Source organism: Pieris brassicae, chromosome 1 (assembly GCF_905147105.1).
Source record: "Pieris brassicae chromosome 1, ilPieBrab1.1, whole genome shotgun sequence".
In the NCBI taxonomy this organism is placed as follows: Eukaryota; Metazoa; Arthropoda; class Insecta; order Lepidoptera; family Pieridae; genus Pieris; species Pieris brassicae.
This window is the reverse complement of record NC_059665.1, coordinates 18,754,862-18,772,638: the sequence shown is the minus strand read 5'-3', so window position 1 is coordinate 18,772,638 and position 17,777 is coordinate 18,754,862. Positions and strand designations below refer to the sequence as shown.

At 32.0% G+C, this 17,777-nt stretch overlaps 1 protein-coding gene across 8 annotated transcripts in view; it reads left to right on the top strand.

The window, feature by feature from the left end:
* The window catches only part of LOC123706842 (protein sprint), a 171,001-nt gene that overhangs the window by 109,078 nt on the left and 44,146 nt on the right, over positions 1-17,777 (top strand). Inside the window, exon 1 of one of the 8 annotated variants that reach the window (XM_045656408.1) lies at positions 9,472-9,605. The exons of the other annotated variants lie outside the window; for them this stretch is intronic. The gene's annotated coding sequence lies outside the window, so the exon portion shown is untranslated. Of the gene's footprint in view, positions 1-9,471; positions 9,606-17,777 lie in introns of those variants that run through there. 8 annotated transcript variants of the gene reach the window in all.

Genomic DNA, 17,777 nt, shown 5'->3' with positions numbered 1-17,777 from the left:
CGAATAAATCATCATGGTAAATATCAACTAGCTTAACTAAATTTCCATGAAGTATGTACCTTATTTAAGTACGTACGATAAGGAAATTTCGCAAATGTCACCTTCTTCCAGCCGTCCAGCCTTCAGCAGTATGAGTGTCTGTATCACTTAACATCATGTGAGCCTCCTGCCCATTTGCCTCCTATAACTTAAAAAAAAGTTGAATAGGCTCACTACACACACCAACAGTATTACCTATACAGTGTATAAAGAACTTTATTTCTCAGTACAAAAAATGTATGTTACATGAGAATATGAGATACACGTCACCATCAGCCGTCCCAATTTAATTGGTTAAACGCGCTAATATTACGAATTTTGGACGGTAATTGATAAAATATTTGCACACCCTCATACTTAATAAACTTCTTCAAATAATTTGTACGCGGCAAACTCGCTCGACGCTATATCCAGTCAATTAGCTCTATACATAACGTATCAACAGGCAAATCGATTATGATATCGTCGTCAACTATGGCAGTTATGTTAATTGTATAATGTTTGATATACATTCAAAGGTCGTTCGCCTCTTTTACTACATACCACTTACACAATTTATACAAATTGTAAAACCTGATAAATAGCACCACGAAGCACCTAAACCGGTTGGCGGTTCATAAGTTATGGTGGTAAACGAGCCTCTAAGTTAAATAGGTATTTAATACAATTTGCATAATAGTCTGCGATGAAAGCAACACGGCGTAGTGATATTGAACATCAGGTGTACCTAAATGTGGGGGGAGGTGTAAATATTTAAATCGGAAGCGTAATACCGTCCGCCTATCGTAGTATCGGCCGATGCACGCACTCCATTTCCATAAAAGCCTCTTCAATCTCCAAAAACGGTTCGGGAATTTCAATTCGCGCTTAGCATTTTTTATTTTGCTTCTTGAGAATTTAAAAATAGAACGTGTCGTGAGGAGAACGATTCTATGAATTAATTACATAGCCAGGTTCTCGTTAGTGCTTTATAATTTTTTACGTATTTACTTTTTCTGGTGTATGTGACTAAACTACTATATTTTGATGATGTTTTTATGTTATAGTAAAGGGAAAGGCACCTGGATAGTTTGATTTTCGAAGCACATCGGGTTATAGTCTTTTGTTTCCGAAAAAAGACAGAAAAACTTACGACTCGACATTTATATTTTTTGTTCTGTTTCATGTTTTAAATCCATTGATTCGGTAAATATTATACGACTCATTAATGCCTTATTAATAACCATTTACAGAAGGATGATAAAAATATGGTAATATGAGGTCCCAAAAAACATACGATTTTCAATGCGTATCTTTAGCAAGATAATATATTCTGTCAAATTTGTCAGGAAATCTAGATATGTGTTTGCATAATGATAAATAATGCTAAGACTAACTTCCTTTGAGCGGATGTATTAATTACACACCTCATATGTAATCAATTCAAATGTTGGAAACTTGGATAATACATATTCATATAAAAATACTTTTGCATGTAAAACGTTGCCATTATGACCTTTAAGTTTTTTGTAACACAAAACCTTCAACGATCAAGTTCTAACTGATTTTGACTAATTTTCCCATAGAGATCGATGTAGATCCTAGCCCGATCGATAATTGTATTAGTTTTATTTATTACATTTTGAGACCGAATCTTTCCCATAATATAAGAACACAGAAATCTAAATGACAAATGAAACATTCATATCTCAGACTCACGCATCGCTAATTCACAGTTCACGGAGCGTATCGAAGCAATATTATAAGATTGTAACACGGGTCAACGACCTTTAACCCGAATTCAATAATGTCATGTCTATTTGAGACAAAGGTATACGTTAAGTAACAAATCGGGTTAGTTTTAAGACTAAAAATGACCCTTTTTAAGGAAGTGTAGGGAAAGGGACATTGTTTCGAACATTTGTTATAAGTTACGGTCCCGAGAGAAGTGTTTTTACATTGACATTGTTCAACTCTGAAGTTCCGGAATGCGCAATTTGGCAGATACAAGTCTGGGTCTATTTTGTTGTTCACATATAATTATATAACTAATGTATACAGATATTGTAAAAGAGTACCGAAGTGTGGAGTTTTTTGTCCTCTATCATAACTACCTTATGGAAGGGGCAACTAGAATCATCTTTATATTTTATTTAACGATTAAAGTGCCATTTTAGGTGGTCTAATTGAAATAAATTATTTGACTTTGATAATTTTTAAGGCAAACTAGTGATTACCATACCAACACGAAACAATTATTGTTGCGCTAGAAATCAAACCCAGGATCTCCAGTTAATACAACAAAGGATAGTAAAAAAGCAGTGTTGGCCTAGTGGCTTCAGCGTGCAACTCACATGAGGACGTAAGTTCGATTAACGGATGTGTACGGACGTTCTGTCTATTTCCGAATTTAACACTTGTACGGTGTAGGAAAACATCGTGAGGTAACCGACATGTCTCAGACCCAAAAAGGTACCGAAAGTTGATCAACTACTTGCCTATTAGATAAAACAAACAGCACACAATTTTTAAACTTAGAAAGCACTGATAAACTCACAAAATTCGATTCAAATATAGTTTTTAATAGTCAAAGAATTTAAATAATACAAATCATTTGCACTACCTAATGTGAATATTGAATAATCTAAATTCTTTCTCCATCATATGTAGGTACCTCACATAGCTTTAAATATAATTCTTTACTACCTGTATTATGAAAATGATAATTTTGTTAATATAATTAAAAGTTTTTGCAAAATCTTTTAGATCATTATTGTAATAAAAATAATGATACTACTCTTATTACTCACAATGTGACTTGTGATCGAACATGAAGTCAATCACAATGTTAGTAAACATACTTCAAAGGGTCCACTGCCCTACAATCCGTTCTCGTTAAGAGCCTATAAATCTTAAGTGTTTCACACTTGCCTTTCTATTTTTTTGTTGCGTCACTGCTTATGGTGCGAATGCACAAGAAACACACGACAAATTGAATAGGGTTTATTCGAAAGAGATTTCGCTGTGATGGATAGTGTTCGTCATTTATACTTATATTGTACAGAGGAATGATTTGTATTTTTATAATACGCTTACTATTAAATACTAAGGGACCGGTTTCTAAATTATTTAAACATTAAAGTTGCATCAGCCTTGACTAACTCGGGATATAATGGCTATGTAAATTGAATTCTAAAATATTTTTAAAATGTCCGTGAATAAGACGCTACTAAGACTTAATAAATAATTCTAATATTATGATTAAGTTGTTTATTCACAGAACCTACAACAATTTAAAAGATCGAACATTTTACAGAATTGTGCTTTAAAATAACCAATGAAGACTTTATATTCCTCAAGCAAATATTATTTCCTATCCAGCGCCAGTAGCTAAAACTTAATATATAAGTCGAGGAATTATGAAGTTGGGAATTACTTCAACCTCACCCTTCCCGTGGGATGAAGATTAGGAACTAAGCTTTACTCTTTAAATAGATTTTCAGTATTATTTATTTAATTTTTTTTCTGTTACAGGTAACATTTACATTCTGAATACGATAGCAAAACAAAGGTAAAACAATAAAGTTTTTTATATATGAATTTTACCACATATTTTGGGCTTTATTGGCCCAAAGACCCGAAGTCGTATTTTGTATACCGCTTATAGCTGTACAGTTTTATCACATATATGAATAAAATAAAATAAATTACTTGGACAAAAATACTTCTCTTAATGTAGATGTTCTCATAAAATATCTAAATTAAGGACACTGATGACACAGATCCATGTAGGAATCCACAGATATGTAAACAATTCCTGTTTAGTACGCGCTGTTTACATGAAATATGTACTTTTATTTAATATCAAGTATAAAGATGATAACTGTCTAATTATGATACTGTGTGAGCGTCGCCAACAACAAAAAATGAGATTCATAACTTAATTTGCAGCGTTAAACTAAGACCAAAGCACGGACGACGTCAAAAAAACCTAATTGTAAATTCTAAGTAAATAGTTGTAACATAATAAAACTCGTTAGTTATAGTATATATAACATGTATTTTTTGCATAAAAAAGCATATTTCTTTCCTGTCTTGTAAAAATCCATTAATGTGAATACGTTCACCTCGGTTTTCATAGAACGTGCTTAATCTACCTGTTAGTGATCTCGATTGTCACGTTTTCGCCAGCAAGGTATCCTGAAAATACAATTTTACAATATAAAAAAACGTTTTGATTAAAAATATTTTGAAACGTTTTCTTAAATTATAATGATGATGTACCTAAGGATAGCAACTTTATGATACTGCAGTCTTACTTAGAGTCGTTTAATAAATTGTAAAGAATGGTACATTCAGCTGCAAAATTGAACATTAGCGTTATATTTAGATTTTTTACTAAAGAAATCTCTTAATGAACAAATGTGAGCGTGTCGGACTTTCTTTCCAAGTTTTTAAAATAAAACTATTAACCATTTTGTAGCTGTCACTTCAAATTTGGTTTAAAAATATCCGTAAGACGGTTTTATCGCGTAAAAAGCCATGAAATTTAATACGCATTCAAAATAATTCCGCAGAGAATGTCCGATGTGCAAAGTTCTGCGAAGTGCACGATATCGAGTTAATTGCTCCGATACACTTCCAGCGGTAAGGAAATTCATAGAAAGTCGCTTATGCCGAGTGCATTCCGCTGTGTGCATATGCGTAAATGCTATGAGTTTTCTGCTGGAGATATGATCTAAAAGCTTTATAAAGAATTTTATTGTGCATTCAGTACGTACATCGCGTAGTGTAGGGCATAGACTGCATTTGTTTTTACTATAAAAAATATATCAAAGCTTAGACTTAAACGTATAGATGGATGTTATTGTTATTAGCGGTTGTTCCCTGATTATTGTTAATTAGTATTATTGTGATTTTATGTTAAGTATTGTAGAAAGTCAATATAGTGGTTTCAAGTTGAAGTCGTTGGCTCAAGAAATCTTGCAAAGTAACGATCTTTTTACAAACTACTCCTAAATTGAAAATCGACTTACTACTTTATACTCGGGAGTCATTCGCGCTAAGCCTCTCTAAATAATATCCTCGGCTAAGATAAAGATGTCTTTATTTTGTAGTGTTTAAAAACACTTACAGCCTTAGCTGTAGAAATCTGTTCAAGACTTATCTGGAACAGATTTCAAGGTTGAAAGACACTTCAAGATAACAATGATAGGTCTATTGCCAAGTTATAAGTGTCTGCGGTAAAATACTAAAGCGATAGACGGTACTTATAGAAGATACTTTTAGTCAAAGTAGAAAGGAAAGTATACTCGAAATAAAACGCTTAGCGATCACTGTTTTTCATAGGTCTTTAACAAAATGACATCGCCAATCTTTATAAGAAAGGGTCAAAAGATGTTTACACTGTTATGGTAATTTTTATTGTGCCCAATATCCCCAGGGAGGGGACACGGGGACACGTCAAAACAAGTTCTTACGGAATTTTCCTGCAGCGGACAGTTAACATATGAAGAGACAAACTTCGTGAATCTTCATTCAATATTCAGGCACCGTATTTGTGTGTTTGAACTCTGAGTCAATTTTCTAGACTGTTTTCAAATATATCTCTCGATAAAGCAATGTATTTTATTTTAGATGTAAATGATAAATTGATTATTATATAAGTATAGATTTATGTTACTTTCGGTTTTAAAGGGTCAGCCTTTATCCACATACTAAAAATGTGTAAATAATAATTTAACTTATTCCTTAGTTATGCAATCAAAACGTTCAGATAAGCGCGAAAGACACGTTAACTTAGACGCGACGCTGCTGAGAGCGATTCTAAATTATTGAACCAATTTGACATTAACAATACCGCGTTTGTTTTTTTTTATAGAATAGTGGGCAAACGGGCAGGAGGCTCACCTGATGCTAAGTGATACCGCCCATGGACACTATGCCAGAGGCTCGCAAGTGCGTTGCCGGCCTTATGAGAATTGGTCTAATTGTTTTGGAATTGGATATCAAGTTTTAAAAGAACATCGTAACCATGGTAACAGTGTCCTATTTGTTCACGTTTTATTAAGCTCTTTTTTGTTTTAATGCATATCAAAAATCCTTATACTGGTCTAATATAGGTTACTTTATAAATTTTATGAAATGCCTTATCGAAAGCGTTAAGAATGGAAGGGTCACGGCAATCTTATGTAAGCGAGGTCGAATCTCGATTCGAAGGACATCTACTTCTGCAATTTCACGTGACAAGTCATTAACTTAATTTGAAAAATATAATAACTCACACCTATTATGTAAGGACTACGGACTACGTAATTAAAGACTCACATACATACGCGAGGTATGTCCTAATTAGCATTTTTGAGTCTTTATCGGCGTTGGAAAAAAAATACCGTCACATTTTTCGGTTACGCGTCACATTTTTCTGTTACGCTCCATATTTTTCTTGTCCCTACCACGGTTGATTCGAAGAGATTCGAAGCCATTAATAACAGAAATATGTAATAACGATAACATTGATAGTAATAATTCTATTACAATTAATGAAATTCTGTAACAGTCTTAGTAGTAATAAGGTAAAATGAAATAATTGAATTATTTGTATTCAGGTCTATGATAATAAAAGCCTTTTGTTAAACTTTATCTAATTTAACTTTATTTAACGAATTTCTGTAAAGTTACATATAGTAGATCATTTTTCGAAAAATAAGGTCAAAAAAAAGTTTCACTTCTTATGTCTTCACTAGTACATGCACACATTTTTATATTTAAATATACTATGTGCGATCTTTTGACTACAAAAAAATTCTTGCAACGGCAACAGATACATTGCATTTCAGTGTTAATTTTTTCTACAGTTCTTTTTCTGTTAGCAGATTTCGTTGTACTTGTTTAGCCCCGAGGCACATTCCCCTGTATGTTTGACAGATCCGAAACCTTTTACAATCTATTTGTAAGGAGATGAGTGTATAATTTTCCCCTAACATGAAGCGACGTAGCGTTTTTGATTCCCCGCAGGCAATGCTACCCTTTCAAAGTAGAAAAACGGGTGACTTGTCAATCGGGCTTTTTCTCTTTGAAATATGATCTATGAAAAACCAGCTTTAAATGTTTCTAGCGTAAAACCCTTTAGTTTCGCTCACGTAACTAAAAGAGTAATTTAGCTAGGTCAACAACAACTTAATTAAGACAATTGTCTTTTATGTGATTAAAATAATTATGAGATAATGTATTTAGAAACAATTATATTTTTAGTTCACTTATAAATGTAATACAGCGGAGTTTTAATGGGTCAAACGATGAAGCACGGTAAACAAAATCAAGTGATTGATTTATTTGCCTTTTAATAATCGTTTACATAACCAACTCAAACGCACCGTTAATAATAGATTTAACGATCAGTTTTATCGAACACTCTTGTAATCATAGAAGCAATTTTAAAGCTTAGTATTATATTAAATTAATTAAGTTCTGACTTTCGAGACTTCAAGATATCAAAAGAAAGACACATGTACGCTAGAAGTCTAATTAATATATAATAATGTAAAAGTTTAGATCCCCCAATCACCCTTGGGTGTGCCCGATATTATACCAGTCTGCGCTACATTGCTGGTATAATTTTAGTTAGTTAAAAAAATATAATATTTGCCAATTTTAAAGGCGCTATTTTTTTGTTATATCCTATAAAACATATACTAAGTTTTTACGAAGTTTTTATTATACATTATTACTGGTAAACAAAAAAAAACACTTGCAAAAAAACATAATCTCGATTTAATCTACCTGTGATCAATATAACAATAAGTTCATTGAGTCAGGTGGCCTCGAACGCGGTTGCCAAACAATTTTTTGCGGTCGTGTCGCTCTAGTAATCCTCAAGGTGATAATCTAATCATAAGACAACTTATAATAACTCTTTGGTTACAAGATATATTTCCGGTAATAATAGACATAGTCATAACATTTATTACTAACAAAACACACACACAGAAACATATAAAATAACAATAATCATAAAATAAAAAAATAAAAAAATAATAATAATAGAGAGATAACAATTTTTTTTAAAGAAAAAGGTTTAATTGTGTAATGCGTGTGTGCTGTGGTTGTAATTGGCCCTGGCTCAGCATTATGCTGAGGAGCAGAGTTGTTCCACAGCGCTGGTCATTCTGCCAGAGACCACTGCAGCAAGTTTGCCTGAGTCGCAGAAAACAAATAAGAATCTAATAATCTAATAGCTGCATTATTGATATTACATAACTGCTTATTAGTGCGGTGTAGTTTATACCGTATTTACAATTGGTAAAATGTTCATACTACTTAAGAATATTGAGAAATTTTAGTTTAATATTTACTACTCTCTTAGTGTGCTACTCTCAACTCTGGTCGCGTTTAAAGCGTTCATGAGCGCAATTAGGGACTTGGTCAAATGGTGAAGATAACAACCTAAGGAAAACGGCTTGGATTGACCTAAAAAGTTATACCTACTTCATGAAATTGTTTATTATCATTTACATATAACTTTAGAAACTCATTAACATGTAAGTTTCAACAACACAGCAACGACTTTTCGTTGTATAAACGTACTTTTTAATAACTGAAATTACGATTATTACGAATACGTATTATTATTATATGCCACGTGCAACCACAAATGAGTTAGACAACATTCGAAAGCCATACAGTTCCGTGGTTCACGCTTGGGATACTCTGCTCTATGGTGCCAGGTGTCAACGCACCCTGCATGACACCATATGCTGTTGTTTACGGCTAAAAGGAAATTGTTTATAGATAACCAATATTTAGTATATTAAAAACAAAAGCATTACAACTGAATTTCAAAAGAGAAAGAATTATAAAACTTTCTAATAGAATTTTCACACAATGTCTTCCGATATAAAGATCAAGTGACGCGGAAAACAATGATAATGACGTGAAATCTTGCTATTACATTTATTAGTTTTTTATGTTTATCTTAAATATCGACATTATGAGGTAGATTGTGTTTGAATACCATTCAGGCCTTAACCTGACAAGCACGAAGTAATGAGAATAGTACATAATTTTCCATTATTAAAACAAAATAGTCCTACATAAAATATATAAGAGAAAACACCGTCATATTGTTTGTATAGCCTTTTCTTTATTTCTTTATCCGTTTACATTGTTTAAAAGCCTCACATACCTTAAAGAGTAAGTGTGTCACTTGAGTCATATATGTAGCAACAATTATGTATTAATACATGTCTGTATCGTTCATTACCCCCTGCATTTTAAACACTTCTGTTCAAGACATTGCGTGAGAGCGTCTCCAACATCGCACGTACCTCTATTTATTTTCGCTCAAATTAATTTCGATTATGGGAAAAACTACGCTTTTCCAATAATCATAGGAGTTATTTTCAAACGCGGAAATGTTATTCTCGTGGCTGGCTTAATTACTCGACAGTGACGAATAGAAGCTGCGTGTCGTGCAAAATTCCTAGGAAATCTTTTAAAAGCGTGATAGTCGGGACTAGGTGTTGCTTAATGTACTTGTCTTTTGTGTTTATCAGTGGTTCGTAAACATGTTGTAATTCGGTAATCAGGTAAGTGGGTGACATTGATAATCCTGCTGTTATATATACACGTTTCACGTATGAAAAAATATAGTTAAATTGTGTGGATATTGTGACATTTTTTTAATTTTTATTTCATTTGAAAAGGCACTAACGGTTTATACGTTAATAACTAAGTTGTTAAGGTAGTCTATTTTTAAATAGAATAATTACGGTGTTTGGTTCAACATTTTAATAAAATATTAAATCAAATGCCGTAATTGAATAAGAAACTCTAACCGTGCATCTACAATAGAATTGCGATTTAAAAAAAAATGTACGTAATATTACATTAGTAAATTTTACCAACTTAAAACTCAAATTTTGGGCCACTTGATCATTTGTATTTGTAAAATGAAGTGTGCCCTTTATTTTAAAATCACATATTATACTTATTGTAAAACCAATATTATGTCATTCCCCTTCAATAACCTTCTATCTTAAGACAAGTCTAGCATCCTAATAGATGGGCTTAACGTGCCCACTTCAACTTATGATGGATGTCTCGTATTCTACCTACGTTAAATTGAATAATTTATATTGACTGAATTTAAACCAATATGTATCTACCTATATAGCTAATAATAATTTTCATAAAATAAAATTACATAGTAATAAATTCGTGCTTAGGTCATTAGTGTTATTGTCGACTGCAAAAATACGAGTAATTGTACTCGAATGTACCTTTATCTTTATATTCAATCTACTTTTCTGTTCCAGGTAATATGTTCATCTTATCGTCCAGTAAGTAATGTTGAGTGGTCGTTTAGTTCCAAATACCACATTTAACAGAACAATAGATCATTCTTTGTAATATGAAGTCGCCAGCAGGCTCGTTTAACATAAATATTTGCAATTAAAATTACCCCCTCTCGCCCTATCCGCGCTATTATTCAAATTGCTCGCCACGGGAGACCTCAGAAAGTTCCAAATTAATTAAGAAGCCCATAAGACGATCCTTAAGGAAATAATGGTAGTATCCTTATTTATTGCTGTCGTGAGTGCCATTAGCTCTCCGTCTTGTGGCCAACCCCTTTGGCCCGTATTTGCTTGATATGCATGCCTTTAGCGTCAAAGACAAGAATTTCTAATATGACAAGGCATTCGTAATGTGTAGAGTGTACGCTAGTATGACTAACGAAGCGGTATTTAGATCGTCAAGGAGTTTGAATATTAGTCTATATGAGCATTGTAATATCAAGTCCTGGATTAAAAATAATGATAAAAAGCTAAAGGCCCAAATATTCAATGCTTTAGAATTCAATTCCTTCATAAAAATTGCACTTTTAAGAATAATGTAACGACCGATTGGGGATTGGGGCATCCATTTCAATGATTTCAAACATTTTGCTCGTCATGCTTCTGTGTGTGACGCACGTCATTGATTCTTGGGACATGGCGATATCCTCAAAAATTTCCTTCGCCACTTGACTGGCATACACTTGTCCAGTACGTATTTTTCGTACGTTTATTCTGATTTATGTTATGCTGTATTCCTAAGCACTTGCAAATGCCGTAGTAAAAGACTAGCAGTTATTCTTTGTCAACAGTCGCTCGCGGCAGTTTGGTAGACAAAACGCATTCTTCTGACAATATTGCACCGTCTGCGAAATTACATACCCCGGAGAATTGTGAAGGAATCTTTAATGTCTTCGTAGTTGTTATGTGACTGGGGATTTTAGAATACTATTTAATATCTTTTGTATGCGACAATTTTCTCTTTCGGTTTTATAAGGCAATATTTTAATTAAATTCAGTTAAAAAATGGTTTTTTATTGTAAAAATTCTATTAAATAAATTTTTATGATCGAAATGGGTATTTTTGTGTTACACGGGTACAAAAACTTACTCTAACCGAATTTATTAAATTTTCTTCGAAATTTTGTCCATTTCAACTAAAATAAAACTTTATATACTACCTAATCTATTACATTCATGTCATTTTATCAACTATTCTATGATCCTTATGTTAATATTTAATATTAATAATGCTGTAAATAATGACATAACTCTTATCTTATTGAACTTTATGTCAATGAACCATTGCAGGGAATGTGAAAGGTTTATGATAGGATAAAGATTGTATCGCTATCGTTTCTCAGAAAAAGTGAAAATATTTTTAAATATAAATACATACATTATGTATGTCGTCAATGGTCAATATTGTAATGTTTCAATTTATTAGCAAGAAGCCGATCGTCCTGTGCCTGACAACTGACGCCTGGGTCTAAGGCAGGCCGGTTTCCTCTTCGGTGTTCGACCATATGTTAATATTTGTAATTTTTAATGAACGCCAGCGATAATCAAAATACGATAACGTAATGAAAAATAATAGTTACAGTTCTGAAATACTTGAATAAAAATGTATGTATATAATTTAATTAGGAAAATTGAGCTGTACTCAATTCAATGGAATATTATTATTAGAAACACACAGGTTTCAGTAGTCCATTGCGATCTTCATGCATTCATAAAGATAGCTAACTCCTCTCTCAAATGCCGACATTCTATCTAATTTCCATGACCATGGGCTGCAATGACTGCCTTTTATGGCTGTCCCAGAGGCAAATTGACCCTCCGAATTTATATAATAGTTAAAAAGGTAAAAAATAAGTAGTAAAGCATTCAGAATAGTACATCCCTAGATCTGACTATACACGTCGATGACTCAATGACAAGGAGAAAGTAACTTTGTAATCTATGACCTAGCTCGATCACATCTGTCAATATTAAGTTGACAGCTTTATAATAGGGGACCCTTATGCTCCGAACGGTCATTTGCGATAGTCAATATTTGCGCGCAACACTCATTGATGACATTGATCGTTTAATTTGGGCAATTGTCAATCCCTTGCATCTAACACTTTCGAATACGTAAACATTTGCTCGGGCCCTACAATGACAGATAGTTTTATCAGTCTGTGGTTTGCAAACCATGGAGCAACAAAATCACGATTGTTTATGGCTATACCCACAAGAGACTACAAGCAGGCGAGTTGCCAAACCAATACCTTACAACTTGTAGACCAGGAACTATTCATAGCAGGTGTGTTGTATTATTAATGATCGACTGTCGATGTATTTCAGTAATGTCACATGCTTTGTATGGTCTGTGAACCATTTAACAATATACGAATATGTAACTTACTTTGGCTTTTACGTTACGAATTATTGATTTTAATTTAGATTGTAATAATTAGAAAAATAGACATAGTCACACAGTTACTTATAAAAATAAGTCTGTTTACTGTCAAAAAAGTTTTCATAAGAGACTGAATAATAAGTAGTAGTTTTCTTTAAACGGTAAGACTGATTTCGAATAAGGCACATTGACTTTTAATACCTACCGATAAAAAATCTTGGTAATGTTTAAGCACTTGACGAAAAAGGTCGACTAAAAAGTTTATAATCTAAATTCAGTTTCATAAATATACAAATTATATTCTCGGCGGCCAGTATTATCTAACACCTGGCAATAGTTATCTCAATGGCCGCAAGTATCGAGTGACACCGCCACTCGGCCTTGCTAACGTATCGTAAATATTTATATCTCAATGTAGACTGTTTTAAAACGACCTAATTTTATGGCAGCGATAAGTGCGGTGAATGAAACATCAAAGGAGGTCATGTCGATATTCGGTGAATCAAACGCTTTGTTATGTGAGATGTCTATGACCTGAGTTGGTATTGTGTATTGTGTATAGGTACAGGTTTTAATTATTTTATTTTTAGTCAAATTTAATTTTGATCTATTTCATTAATAATCTGTGTTTAAAGATCAAACACAGCTTTGCTTTGCAAACATTGTCTATTTGGTCTAAGTAAGACATGATAGTTTCCTTGCTATGTTTTCCTTCACAGACACGGCTATTAGACTATCACTTAAAACATTCAACAACAATTAGATAATGAAACCCATTAAACGCATTAGAACATCGAAAACCGCTAATTACAGTGTCAGTTAAAACGATAATTCTTGCACGATCGCAACAATCCAACTTCCTTCCTTAGCAACTTCAAAGTTTTGCACACAATGCTGTAGTTTACGAGTGAACCGCACTCTTGAGTTTTGCGTAAACAATATCTACATGATAATAACAGTTCATTCACCTACGCTATATTAAAACTCCGCTTTTATACGTATCGTAATGACGTGAGACTTTTGTAAACTTAGCCAGTTGAAATGTTCTTACTGTATGTATATTATAGAAGTTTATCGTAACTTTAGACATAAATAATTTAATAAATATTGTCTGCTTTCTCTTAAAAAATACACCAATATTACTCCGAAATTTAATATCTTCTAATGTTTATGTGTGATGTGCATTGTTAGAATTGATTGTATAGATTTTATTGTAACTGTAACACTGTCGAAGAACCATCCATTGTGTTTCAAGTCACAGACCAGACTTGGGGTAGTCATCTCTGCATCTGTTTTATTTGAATATGTCCTCACTCATCCCAAACCGAACATTTATTACAATATACAAAACATTTATTTTCCACCGAGAACTGAGCCTATGGCTCCCCTGCCAAATGAGACGTGCCTTGATTAGTAAGGCACGGGCCTCCCACAGATTATCTACAACTCTAAATTATAGAAATATAATGTGATTATTTTTGTCTCTAATACGACCATAAAGTTATCTCGGTATTTATAGTAATATCTCATATAACATCGTATATACATATACGTACTCATCGCGGTTTTAAACATAATTATCATTAACATCTTAAAATCCTGACATGTTGACAGGTCGCATTTATCTGCAGCTCCACGCACTGTATATTCTTATAATTTTGTATTATTATAACTAACATATATTTTTAATAAAAGCTGGTTTCCCTGAAACCACACAGATTCTGATTTATACAAAAAAAACCTGAATTGCAAGTGATCACTTAGTAGCGACATCTGCTATGGTACTATATTATATTGTATTATATGCTTATTATATTATATTATATTATATTATATTATATTATATTATATTATATTATATTATATTATATTATATTATATTATATTATATTATATTATATTATATTATATTATATTATATTATATTATATTATATTATATTATATTATATTATATTATATTATATTATTTTCTATAAAATCATTTTTGGCAGCTTGTTGATGGTTTAAGGAATGCGTAGTTACTCTTATACGTTGGCAATGTACTTGCGAGCTTTCTTGTATTATGTGTGCCATCAAATTAGCCTTCTCTCTGGTTGTCCTTCGTTCTATAAAAATGCCTTTATACATATAGAAATAATAATTAAAACCTTAATCATATCCTTTATACATATAGAAATAATAATCGTTATCTAACGATATTTCAAGGCTTATAATTATGTTATTATTCCTTGTCGCCTGAATTCCGTGTAATATTTTGTCTACTATATTTTATTAGTTTGGCGAAAGTGATCCGTTTGGCTCGTTGCCAGGACACGGATATCGCGACAGACAAATATTTTGGGGGTAAAACATTTCAGTCGGCTCCACCACATAAATTAACCAGTATTTATGTTGTATATTCGTTTTAATAACATTTAACTTTATTGCTTTTAACGTCTCTATCATCTGTTTCAGTTTAAATTGCCAATTACACACTAAAATCTAGTGGAAGTGGAAGGAAAAAGAATAGGAAGAAAATCTAATACAGATTGTATCTTCTGTGCTTATGTTTCGCGTACTACTAAATACAAGAATTCGTGTAATAACAAAGTTTTAAATGTAAATATTATGTATTCCAAAACCAGTAAACTATGCAAACAGCTTGGCTATAAGATTTTATTAAAATTCTTTCATTCCTTACACAGGGAACTAAAATTTCATTTTATTAAGAGAAGTACTTTTGGGTTTACGAAAATCGGACTGAAAAATTCAAGTTCCCCCGCCTTACTTTACGAGCGCGTCTTGACGAATACAAATATTAAATTGCGTGAATTATTAATTTCCGCTATTGAAGGGACTATATTACACACATCTCATTGTGCTAGAGCTTTTTTGTTTCTTAAAAACCAAACATTGTTTGTGACAAAGTTTTTTTTATACTTATACTATGTGCTAGTTTGCTTAGAGTAAAGTTCCAAATGCTCGCTTATTTTATTTATATGTAGAAAATAAATGTTGTTGTAATCTTTATTTATTTATTTAACTATTTTAATTCACACCTTTTTAAAATTTATAATATACATTTTTTTAAATGTGTGTACCTATGTTATGCTATAACTATTTCATTACTTACAAAGACAATGTGCTAATAATTTGTCTGGTGAGGTGTGTATGAGAAAGTGCAATGCGTCGTTGTGTTTGTGTGCGTTGTGGTCTTCAAAATCCATTTGACTTGCTTATTTCTTTTGAAAATAGGCATTCAGAGATGATATATAAATACATTACATATAAAATTATTACGGTATTCTTTATATGATTTTGAGCATATATTATTTATTATTAAACATTTCTAGCCTACGCTAGCTAGCCCTTTCTAATCTTTTATAACACTATAGAAACGAACAAATTACAACATAGCAGGTGTGGTAACAAAAATTCTAAATATTTTACTGGGATATGTTTTAGAATATCGCGTGTAAAGTATTGCCATGTGGGCATTGGTAGTTTTATTTCGAGCAATCTCTACTAAAAATTTGAATTAATTTGTTCACATCTATTTTAAAATAACGTTAACGTAGAATAATATTTTATACAATTGATGTAAATAATACTTTCATTTCAATTCTGATAAACTCACTCTTTTATTACTTATAACTAAATAGATACATAAATAATTAAAATTAAAAAAGCGTGACTTCTGGCCAAAAGTATATTAAACGGAGTTTTTATAATATTCTTTATAGGGAAACTGACCAAGAATCAAATTCCTATTGACTGTAATTCTAAGATTATTTCAATATTATAAGAATAACAAAAGTAAAAGCAACGAAAACAAAAAAGAAATACGCTCTATAGATATACAGTATACACTCAGCTGTTTTAACCTAAAAATAAGTGATGAAGTCATCATACATACGGCAACGAAGTTCTTTTGTTTATAAAGACCAGTGTGCGCTCCGATCACTATCTCAAAGTAGATTAATGCACAGTTTACGACTAACGTGACTTATAGGTTATGAGAAATAACATTACATTGAACGAGGAAGGAACAGCTAATAATATCTGATCTAGATCACAGATTATACTTCCTGCCTCGTGTTAGATCTTCTCACATCAAATTGCAACCGGTTAATATATATATAATAGAATTAAAATTCAAAAATTGAACAGCACTATAGTTCCACCCATCCCACTTCTAAATAACACAAATCGAAAATAAAAAAAATATTTTTTTTTTTATAAATATACAGAATGGTTGCGTTAAACGTGTCGTGAAAACTTAAAATAATTTGAAAGATATTATGTGCTGAGAGGTAATTAAACGCTTTTAACGAATAAAAACATGGCAATACTTGTTGAATGAAAGAGCACTACAAAACATCAAAGCTGTCCTTGAGATAAAAACGAACATCAAGGATATATTAAGCCAGCGAAGCCGAAAACAAATTCGTACTTATAGGGCCATCGAGCTTAAAGCTCTGCCTTTGCTCGTCTTGGGGCTTACTGTTTAGGGAGACATCCCTTCCATTAGGAATGAAAACACTTCTTGTTGCACTGTCGCGGAAAATCGCTTTGACTGTAAGTACCACGTGTGTGGGCGAAATAACATAATTCATATATTTTGCAAGTATATTGCAAGAACCTAACATTGTGGCTTTCAATTAAGTATAAATATTGTTTAAGTTATCATTATGATGAAATTATTTGTTATATTTTATTTATCACATTTTGGTATAAAACCGTAAAAGAAATGTAAAAATATAATATCATTAGTTTTGCAAACATAATGTCTAAAGTTAACATTACTTATTAATGACAGTTTTCTATTTCATTTCAATTTCCATACTATTCTCAAAATTCTTAAGGATGGCATCAAGAAGAGTATAATCTAATACATATTAAATTATTAAATAAAAACACTTACACAATTCAACTCAGTGTTCTTCAATCAAATCATTTATTAGCTAAAGTGTCCTATGTTATAGAGAAAGTGGTATCCAAGGCGTTACATTTCCAGTTCTGACTAAAAAGCCTCTTGAG